Here is an 11,880-nt window from a genome sequence, read left to right on the forward strand (position 1 = left end):
AAGCAGTGGAATGGAGATTGTTCATGGAAGATGCTGCTGCTGTAATAGGAGAAAGTCTGGCAAGAGTCAAAAAATGTGTTGCCAGGAGAGCGTTCAGGAGGGTGAATATATGGAAAGCCAGGACTGAATTCAAGGACGTGTCTTTAAGCACTGACCAGTTAGCTGCCACCTTCAACCCGTCCACCGGTTCAACAAGCTTCCAGGGCTGGGGTTTAATTCTAAAGATATGTGTTGTAGGCTGATTGGCATCTCTAAATTGTCCATAGTGTATGAATGGGAGTTTGTGTGTGATTGTACCCTGTGATTGGTTGGCACCCCATCCAGGGTGTCCCACATCTCATACCCAGAGTCCCCTGGGCTAGGCTACAGGCTCCCCGTGACCCTGTGTAGGATAAGCGGTAAAGAAAATGGATGGATGGATCATGAATGGACATTCATGAATGTCCATGAATGTACACAATGTGTACAGCACATATCAGACATACTTGCATGTTGCAATGTGCATTCTCTTCTAGAATATTTCTTATTTATTGTTTATTGCACTGTATTATCCTGTCTTAAATGTCCTATACATAATGTCTGCACAGTTTGGGTAAACGTTTTCGGGTAAAAACACAGTTTATTAAACTTTTTAAGAAGTTCACTGCAAGAATTATACACTGTTACTCTCTTTACATCACAAATAAAGAACTTGAACTACCTGGGTTCTTCTGAACAGTAAACTGGTAATCAGTCCAGGATAAAAAAAAATGACAAAAAAAAATTCCTGTAAAACGACCATGGCCAAGGCCCATCACTAGAGGGAGACAGGGAGCTGCCTCCCAGCGACTAGGGTAAGCCGACTCCACCTGCATCTGGCCTATTTAAGGGCTACTTACAGGTTCTGCAAATGCTCAGTCTTGAGTTCAACCTGTGAGGGCAAGACTAAGTCTAGATTGATATTTTGAAAATGGGCCCTTCTACTGTGCCGCGTTGCCCTCACCATGTCAACCTAGCCATCCTCTCAAGGCTCCTTCTGTTGGGGAGGGGAAAAAACTTTTTTTTTCCAGGTTAGCTGTCTGTAGTAAGTAATCAGAGGTCCTCCCGGGATGGTTTTAAGTTTATGCCTTTAGTTTATACTTTGTTCTCATTTTCACTTGCTCATCTGGGTTTTTGTTTTGGTTTGCTGTTGGGTGAGTCTCAGACCTCATACCTCTAAAGCCTACCTCCCCTTTTCATTTTAGTCTTCCATGTGATGCACTAGTAATGCATTTGCTTTCTAACCCAGAAGTCATGAGTTTGACTCCAATAGCAGGCAATGTTTATTTTGTGCATTTTTGGAGAATACTTTTTCAGTTTGAAACATTCCTCCATAACCTCTGCAGAGTATGTTGGCTTGAGCTTAATATATCTTTCCCTTTTTGCTGGTTTCTGTTCAGCCTCCTTATCTGATCTGCACTTGGGTTCTATCTATTAAGTTTTGGTTGTGGCTCACTCAGTTTGCTCAGGTCTCCAGTATACTGTGGCCTGGGTTGAATGTGGTGTGGGGTGGGTCACCACATCATGCATACACAATGACAAAGAAATCAATGTTAAATCACTGATTTGTACAGAAACGTGTTTTGCAATAGCCTCTGGTATTCCAATTACATTAATATTGTGATGCATTTATGTATGTTTTAAATAGGCTTTTCCTGAAGAACTGAAGGACTGAGTTTTCTAGGAGTTTGTTTGGATTCACGCTGAAATTGCCTGTCATTTTTTATATAATGTTAAGAGCTGCAAACAATAAGCAGAAAAGTTAGTCTCTACAAGACCATATTGTGCTTGTTACTGAAGAGTAACATTTGTATATGCTAATGTTAATTAGCTGAAAATTTCTTTATGCAGGATGTCTTGTATGTTAATGCTTGTTGCGCTTAAGTTTGATGTGATGCTATCCCCCCTTTTTTTTCTTTTTTTTTCTTTTTAAGAGAACTGATTCTATTGCAGAAGCTGAAGTGTAAGAAGTAATATGTAATAAGATCATTTTAGGAACTTGGTAAATTAACTATTAAAAATAAAGGTGTGACTTTAGTACTGCCCATTAATTTGGTCTTGTTTCATTGGCCACTTGCATAGAAACCCTGCTGCTTAGATCTCTCAATGAGATTTAAAACACCAGGAAGTGATTAGTAAGAATTGGTGCTAACCAGGACATTGAGTTTCTAGAGACCTCTAGAGGGCATGATGTTTATTACCATGTGCTGATGTGACACAGTGTGAACACAGTGTGAAGTCTCCTTTGCCCAGTTTATTGTGAAGATGATTGCACACAGTAAAAAGGCTCTTGCTGTGTAATAGTGGTGCTTTGCCTTAATGACACTATGTGTCTCCTTGTTTTCAGAGGGGCTGCTTAATTGTACACGAAGACATCAATCGGGGTCTTTAAGGAAACAGCTGAATGGTGCTTCTATGCCAGACGTCATGTCTATCCATGGTCTTTACTGACATGTCAGCCAGACACAGAATGTGTTCTTCCTGATAATGAGTGGTGGTGTGAGCTAGAGGGACTTGCTGTGTATTTAAAAATTGTGGCCTTCGAATGTGTGTAATGAAAGTGTAAAGTTAGCTATATAACTTTGTGATGTACACCCATGAGTCATAACTGTTTAACATTTGGTCCTCCACTATGCTTGTTAAACCTGGTACTATACTAGCTACTATAGACTAATTGGGCACATGCAGTATGGTAATTAATCACTGGTCAAAAACTAATTACATGCATCTTTGCTGATGAACATTGTTTATTCAGTGTGACATGCTGTCAGTGTATAAGATGAAGCATTTTTAAAAGTATTTATGTAAAATCCCACCCCCTCCTAAAAAAATGAATATTTTTTTCAATAACACTTAATAAAAAAAAATACTTTCCTTTAATGGCCAAACAGATTAAACATGTAAACAAGAACAGTATTTAAAACCTTCTGTACAATAATGATTCATTGCATGTTAATGCTAATTTGTATTGTATGCACTGCTACCTTTGAGAATAAATGTAATGTACTATGTAACCCTGAAGTATATGGATTTTTATCATATACGTGTGGAAACTCAACTGTATTGCATCTGAAAATGTTTCTTCTACTTCGAATCATTTACTTGACAAAATCATTTACTTATTACATGAGTATCCAAAAAAAAATTTCAGTCACTATTTTTGCATAAATATTGGAAGTGGCTCATCACCCTTACAGTAGAGGTCCAACCAAAAGTCCACCACCACCATTTGTTTTATTGCTAATCAAAAATGGATACAAACTTTTTTTCAGTTGGTGCTTAAAATTTCAGAATAGATTATATGAAACTGAATATTTTAGCTGTTTAAAAAGTCCAAAAACAACCCTGTGTTCTTATTTCAGTAAGAACACCTGTATACATAAATTAATGTTGAAGAATTTAAGAATCTATAGGAATCTTGTATGGTTTAATGGTTATAAAATCAATTATGAATAACTGATAGATTTCTAAACAGTTCTTGATAGCTTACGTGGTAATGCTTGTTTGGCCTAGTTTTTACCATGTGCGTTTGTTATTAACCATACCATTAAAAAAATAAACTCAAGTATGCATTCAAATCTGTCATAAAAGAAATGTACAGTGTAAAAGCTTGGTGTATCTCATTTACTGTCTTCTAAAACTAATTTCAAAGCATATTATGAAACAAGTAAGCTAAGGTACACATTCTTATGAAGAAGATCCACCGTGTGATGCTCCATATTTTGGGGCAAACCACTCAGTGATGTAAATCCCTCTGAAAAAGGGAACATGAGAATGATGCAAGTTAAAATTTATTTGGACTTTGAATGGTAATTCCAAATTAATTACAGCACTATATTTGACATACTTGGGCCTGGTTTCATGCTCTATTTCTGTCAAATCTGTGGTTTTCAGGGTCGTGGGTGATATTGATGTTATTGTGGCTGTCCTGAAAGTTGTTAAGGTGCTCATTGTCAGTGGTTGAGTAGTCGTCTCAAGCAGAGAACAATGCTACTCTTCTTCTGTGGAAAAAAAAAATAGTTCCATTTAAGAATGGAAACTTTAATCTCTCAAATCAAAGACTACATGTGAAAAACATTTCAGTGTACTGAAGGTAAATCTGACCCCTAGAAGAAATGTTAATGTTGGCTTGATGGAGACTCTATAATGTTACATTTTTAAAATGCTAAAACACCGTTAATGTTAATATAAAGTAATGATACAATGTTAAAATGCTACAAGGTGAAATCATTTGGAAGTTGCCATATGGTGTATATTTTATGTGGTTGAAAAGGTGGTACTAGGTGGTGGCTATGAAATTTCAAGTGGTTGCTAGGTGGCTGGTAGGCAGTTGCAGGTAATTTCAAGTGGTTTAAGTGTGTTGTGGGTTTAAATGATTAAGTGGTTAAGTGGGTTTAAATGATTTGCTATTTCATTCCAAGTGGTTGGTATTGATTTCCTAGGTGGTTTCTTGGTTGTAACTGAGCAGTAGTCCAGGAATCGCAGATGGTTGCTAGCATGCTCCAGGGAGAGGCTAAGGTGTTTGTAGGCAGAGTAATGCAGTTTTAACTGCCTCAATTATATGTGAATTAGAACGGCCTCAAATCATGTGATTGCAAAACCAGTAAAAAAAAAAAAATTGGAGTGTTGCTACACGGCAACAGTAATTTCAATATTTCCTCAAACGTACAAGCACCCCATTCTCGAATGGGATCTACATCTCTGGCAAATTTTTCTGGTTCTACGCAAAAAATTGTGACCTGTGGAAATGATACAAATTTGCAAATAGAAGATCGAAGAAGATAAAGATCGGAATATTGCTTCTATCAGGCCAACATAATTAAGATATTGTGGTTACATTCAATGAAAATGTTCACAGAGCTACATGACACTGGAAAAGTATTTCATTGCAACTGACAAACCTACATAAACATTTATAAAGGCCTATTCCAACATGGCAGCTGTACTAGACTGCGTTTATTAAGTCTGATATCAAGTTGACTTAACACTTGCGTCAACAGACAGCATCTGATACAAGGTTATGTTCTGATATTCACCCTGCTGACTTTTGCTAGAATATGAATATTTAGTATGACAAATTAACATAACCCTGCTGATGATGTGACAACCATGACAACTCTGTCATTACGGTGGCAAAACATTTTCATAAGTAATAAATTGGACTTTTTATATTTCTCGTTACAACCTTTATAATGTGTAATCTTATATTGAACATGTAATAAAGGTATCCTGGTGTACATTCATATTTGATTCAAGTTTAATAAATAAATTACTTGTTAATATATTTTTTGTAATATAGAATGGTATTTAGAAACTAAACTAAATCCATTTGAGCAGAAATCATTTAATATGGTGACACCTTACAGTTTATTAGGAGAGCTTTTATTCAGAGAAAACCTTTCCACTCAAAATGGAATATTAATCAATATACAATCCCGGCAGTTAACTGAGTGGAAGAAAAAAAAAGTGAAATGTGAAAAAATAAGTACACCCCATGGAAATTGTTGGCTTTTTTGGACATCCTTGAAACAGTGCCCTTTAATAAAGTTGATATACTTGAATGAAACCACAAGGAAAAAAATCTTTTTCAATCATTTATTCAGCAGAAATATGTGATATAAAGATGTGATATTCTTCTGTGGAAAAAGTAAGCACACCCTTGGCCTCAGAAGCTAGTATTTCCCCCTTTAGCAGGAATAACTTCTTGTAGGCGTTCTGCATATTTGTCCACCAGTCTCTGACATTGGCTTGCTGGAATTTCTGACAACTCTTCCATGCAATATTCTTTCAGTTGCAGGATGTTTGAGGATTTTCTTGCATGTACTGCCCGTTTCAAATCTCCCCACAACATTTCAATGTGATTCAGATCTGGGCTTTGACTAGGCCATTCCAAACCCTCCATTTCTTCTTTTTGAGCCATTCCTTGGTGGATTTGTTCGTGTGATTAGGATCATTATTGTGTTGAAATGTTCACTTTTGGTTCAATTTCAATTTTTGGACAGATGGCCTGAAATTATCTTCAAGCACTGTTTGATATGATGCAGAATTCATAGTTGAATCAATGAGTGCAAACTCTCCAGTCCCTGAGGCGGTGAAGCAACCCTTAACCATAACATTTCCACCACTGTGCTTAACAGTTGGTATGGGTTGCTTCTTCTGAAAATCTGTCTTTGATCTGTGCCAAACATGTCTGCGATTACTGTGGCCAAACAACTCCTATCTTTGATCGGTCTGTCCAGAGCACATTATTCCAAAGGCCTTTGTGCAATCACTTTCTGATTGTAGATGCATGCACTTTGACAACAACAATTTCAAGACTGATTAATGGATCCTGTGATGAAATTTAGGGGTTCTCTGAGACTTCTTTTTGCATCAGATGGTTCTTGGGCTGAATTTGCTGGGATGGTCAGTCCTGGACATATTGACAAATTGGTCATTTGAAATCTGTGCCAGTTGTAGACTATTTTCCTTACAGTGGAATGATGTATTTCAAATAATTTGGGGATCTTTTTAAATCCCCTGCCAGACTCATAGGCACCCACAACTTTTTTTTTTTCTGAAAGCTTTATAGAACTCTTTAGATCTTGGTATGATGATACCACACACCTCAGTAGCAAAGGGAATCTGTTTTTTGTCAACTTAAACTGTGAAAATTACTACACAATGTACATTTTATGTCATTTGATAGAGTGTATCAGCTTTATTAATAGGCACTGCTTCAAAGAGGATCAAATGTTTATTTGTCCAAATATGTAATAATAATAATAATAATAATAATAATAATAATAATAATAATAATAATAATAAAATTCGAAAAATAAAAATTCCATCGCTTGTATAGAGTATAGAGGAGGTGCAAAGTAGAAAATGAAGTTTCCATGATCTTTTTGGAGTTCAGACATTTTTCACTCTCATACCTACATATATATAGATGCTGAGAAAATCTGGAGTCATTAATACATAACATTCAAAGATATAATTAAAAGATAATAATAACTTAATAATTGCTTAAGAATGATTAAGTTTCAGAAAAACCTAAAACTGACTCTAGTAGTACACTCCTGTTACAAATCAGTGCTTTCCAGAACAAGAACAAACATTTACACATATTTCTCAAACAATTCCCCCCCGCCCCCCCATTTTCCACCTAAACATTGTTCAAAATTATATTACTTTCTGATAACTGATAAGATAAAAACCAGTTCTTGATGATGGACTCATCAGTTTTGTCCCTACTATATTATACTGAATCTGAAGAAAGTCAGCCTACCTGCAGATGTGATTAATTTAGTCCACTTAGTGTATGATCACCTGCAACTAAATACAAATGGTGCTATAACATGCTTAAAATGTAATGTTAAGTCACCTGTATATGGCATGACTCATCGTTTTCTATGAAAAGCAGAAGAACTAACATCATTTTTGAGACCACTTGCTCATTTCAGATGCTGCTAAATGAGGCTTCAGGTATAGCAAGGACAAAAAAAGACACTTAAAATTCAGACACCTTCCTGTTCTTAAATGTAAGGTCAGCAGTGTTGTGGCAGCCCAATTTCACACAGGAAACAGATTCACATGCAAAGAATCTTTAAAAGACTGAACCTTGAAGTGCTTTATCTATTCAGTAGTTAGACAGTTTATCACAGAAATGGACTTACTCAACACTGTGGTTGAAGATCAAGTAAAGAAATATATCTAATAACCAGTGTGTTGTGAGGTTAAATATACAGTGGATATAAAAAGTCTACACACCCCTGTTAAAATTGCAGCCTTTTGTAATGAAAAATTAAGCCAAGATAAATGAAACCAAGTTAAATCATGTTATGTATTTTTCTACCTTTAATGCGATGACAGCCAATAAAATTCGAATGAAAAACAAATAGCAACATTTTAGAAAACAAACAAGACAAAGAAAAAGAAAAACAACATCCAATAACCTGGTTGAATGAGTACACATAGCTTTTTTATAGTGGGGCATGTGAATGCTCATAATTAAGCAATCACATTCTCAGTCACACAACTCATGTTCAAAAGGAATAATCATACACCGGTAATCAATGAAGTGATTCTGATTAACCACAAATAAAGATCAGCTCTTTCTGTATTTCTTGTTTCTATCTGACTGCTGAAGCCATGATCCACAAAGAGCTTGCAAAGCATGAATGGAAACTCATTGTTGAAAGGTGTTGATCAGAGGGGTAGAAAAGAATTTCCAAAACAATAGATGTACCACAGAACACTTTGACATTACCAAGAAACAGATGTCTCTCAAAAATATACAAAAGGAGAAGAAGAAAAATCCTCAGGGAGACTGCCAAGAGACTTATGGCAGCATTAAAGGGGCTGCAGTAATATTTGGCAACTCCTGACCACTCCCTACATGTGATCACAAGCTCTCATTTTCTTCACATATCTGGGCTATGGGGTAAGGTGGCTAGACAGAAGTCCTTTGTCATAAAAAAAAAAAAATAAATAAAAAAAAAAATAAAAATAAAGAAAAAAAGCATCCAAGAATGCCAACATCACCCCAAATCATGTCTCAAAATTTCTTGTGGTCTGATGAGACCAAAGTAGAACTTTGGGCATAATTCTAAAAGAGACAGCATGTTTGAAACAAAAACAGACAGCTTATCACCCAAAGAACACCATGGTAAAGCATGGTGGTGGCAGGATCATGCTATGAGGCTGCTTTTCTTCAGCTAGGACTGAGAAATACCATATTTCTGAATGGCCAAGCTAGAGTCCTTATATAAATCCTATTGAAAACCTGTGGAATGACTTGAAGAGGACTGTGCACAGGAGATCCTCTCGCAATTTGATAGATCGGGAGCATTTTTGTATGGAAGAGTGGTATAAAATTGCCAAATCTTACCCAAAAAGACTGAATGCTATATTATGCTTTAATAATGTGATGAAATGGGACTGAGTGGATGCAGGCGCAGATCAAAGTCTTTATTAATAAACCAAGCAAGCAAACAAACACAAGGTAACACGGTCTAGCCAATCTGGCTTTAAACATGAACACTGGAAACGAGAGCAAACATGATACTAAGAACGCTAGCATGCTAAATGCTATGACGTTCACACATTTACCAATCTTCTTCGTCAACGTAACATCAATACTGCATAACGTGCGCAGCAACACAAGGGGTTTAAACAGCCAACCTAATTAAACTAAAACAAAGACACGTATACACCCTCTGCCGTCAGTGGCATAACAAATAAAGTATTAGTTAAGGGGTGTGCACACTTTTGTAAGTAGATTATTGTATTTTATCCCCATTTTATTGGTTGTGATATCACATTAAAATTGGGGAAAGATCTGAATGGAACAAACTTGGTTTAATTTTTTTTTACATTAAAAAAAACCTGCCATTTTAACAGTGGTGTGGAAACTTGACCCATATTTTCTTACCAATTTTATTAAGACATAAATATCTAAATAACAGTAAAATACCGAAACAGAAAATCTTCACTGTACAAATATGGTGTTATCTTCACAATGTAAAAATGTATGGTGATATTTTATTATGAGATTATCAGTATAAGTTTTGTATAGAACAATATGTCTTATTTAGCATAAACTCCCATTGTATTTTGTTTCTATAAAGAACATGCTATAAGAAGCGTAAAATATATTATTCAATAACTACTCTGAATTGTTCAGTGAACCTGAAAGGCCTGCAGTGTGGAATATATGTTGGGAATAAAAGTCCTGAAAACATAAAAGTTTCACATAATATTATAGAAAAAAGGAAAAAATGTCTTATATCACACCTACTTTAAAAGATTATATTCCAGTCAGTCTGTATTGTTACACAGAGACAATGATTAATGGATGATTAAGGTTTATGATTAATGAATGTCTTTTGAAAGGTTTTGAATGACATCTAGTGGGCATGTTGTGGCAGCTCAAGGCCTATAACTCCATTTACTTGGAAGTTTCTTATGACTCAGTGACCAGGATGAGAAAGATCACAGTACCATCACCCTGCCTCAGGCTGTGGATTGTGTCATGTTGGACATATCTGTGTGTAATGTGTTGTAATAGTAAGAACTATTTCAGAAACAGGAAAATATTTTTGTTCTTACTGCTAAGAACACTCACTGCTGGAATCTTATGACAATATTATCAGTGTGTGAATTACATATGAACTTTTTTTTTTTTTTTGGGTGGGTGGGTGGGGGTACGGGGGGCTGTCAGCTTTTTTCAGTTTTTCACATTTCAGTAACTCACACCCTGAATCTTATATGACAAACCTGTAATAGAATATATTAACTAATTAAATATGCACAGTACACTTGATAGTGAACTGATAGTGAACAATAATTTTGGATCAGATCATAAAAGAAAAGAAGCTAATGAATGATTATTTTCACTTAAATTGTGGTTTTCAATATACACTCACCATCCACTTTAATAGGAACACCTGTACACCTGCTCGTTTATGCAGTTATCCAATCAGCCAATCATGTGGCAACGAAATCATGCAGATACTGGTCAAGAGCCTCAGTTAACGGTCAAATAAAACAAACCAATGAAGATCTCTGTGTGTAAGCTCTGTGACTTTAACCGTGGCTATGTTGTTCATGCCAGATGGGATGGTTTGAGTATTTCAGAAACTGCTGATCTCCTGGGACTTTCACACACAACAAGAGTTTACAAGACAAGAGTTGTCTCTAGAATTTACACAGAATGGTGAAAAAAAAAAAACAAGAATTCTGATGTTTCATATCAACATTAACTGAAGCTCTTGACCTGTATCTGCATGTGTTTTCCACTGTGCTGCCACATGATTGACTGATTAGATAACAGCATAAATGAGCAGGTGTACAGGTGTTCCTAATAAAGTGGATAGTGAGTGTGTTCATGAAAAGAGTCCAATGAAGTGGTAGATTTATATCATGTTTATACTGTGACTGTTACTGGAGTACCATGAAAAAAAATAATAATAAAAAAAAATATAAACTCATTCAGACCAAAGGGAAAATCAACAAACATTCCATGTGCATTTAAACAATGGAAATTATTTGGAATAATAACTGGAATAATAAATAATGAAAACTATTATCTGTCTATGAAAATTATGTCAATACATCTCGACTTCTCTAAGCATCAAAACACAAGAAACCTCACAAAATATCTGTCATATATATGTATGTATGTATGTATGTATGTATGTATGTATATATATATATATATATATATAGATAGATAGATAGATAGATAGATAGATAGATAGATAGATAGATAGATATGTATTCCCACCCAATTGACAGTGTTCCTGGGATACTCTGCGGATGAGCATAAACCAGAATAAAGTGCTCACTGCACTGAAGATGAATGAATGAATAAATTATATATATATATATATATATATATATATATATATATATATATATATATATATATATATATATATATATATATATATATATATATATATATATGACAGATATTTTGTGAGGTTTCTTGTGAAGATGAATGAATGAATAAATTATATATATATATATATATATATATATATATATATATATATATATATATATATATATATATATATATATATATATATAATTTATTCATTCATTCATCTTCAGTGAACATTTTATTCTGGTTTATGCTCATCCGCAGCCTATCCCAGGAACACTGTCAGTTGTGTGGGAATACACCCTGGCTGGGACTCCAGTCTATGGCAGAGCACTATGCACACACAAATTCACACCTAGTAGTAATTCAATCCACCCACTGACATATTTTTGTATATTAGGAGGACACTGGAGCACCCAAACAAAACCATGAAGACAATGAGAGGGAAAATGTGAAACGTCAGCTCATGGTTGCTTGATAAAAAGTATTCA

General features: G+C 35.2%; 1 long non-coding RNA gene across 1 annotated transcript; it reads left to right on the forward strand.

Annotated features, from left to right (window-relative positions):
* The first annotated feature begins 896 nt into the window (after positions 1-896).
* LOC108266268 (uncharacterized) lies at positions 897-3,039 on the forward strand. The gene is made up of 2 exons (XR_001812843.3): positions 897-1,063; positions 2,366-3,039. It is a non-coding gene; the product is annotated as an uncharacterized LOC108266268 (long non-coding RNA).
* Positions 3,040-11,880: the final 8,841 nt, after the last annotated feature.

Source organism: Ictalurus punctatus, chromosome 6 (genome assembly GCF_001660625.3).
Source record: "Ictalurus punctatus breed USDA103 chromosome 6, Coco_2.0, whole genome shotgun sequence".
Classification (NCBI taxonomy): Eukaryota; Metazoa; Chordata; class Actinopteri; order Siluriformes; family Ictaluridae; genus Ictalurus; species Ictalurus punctatus.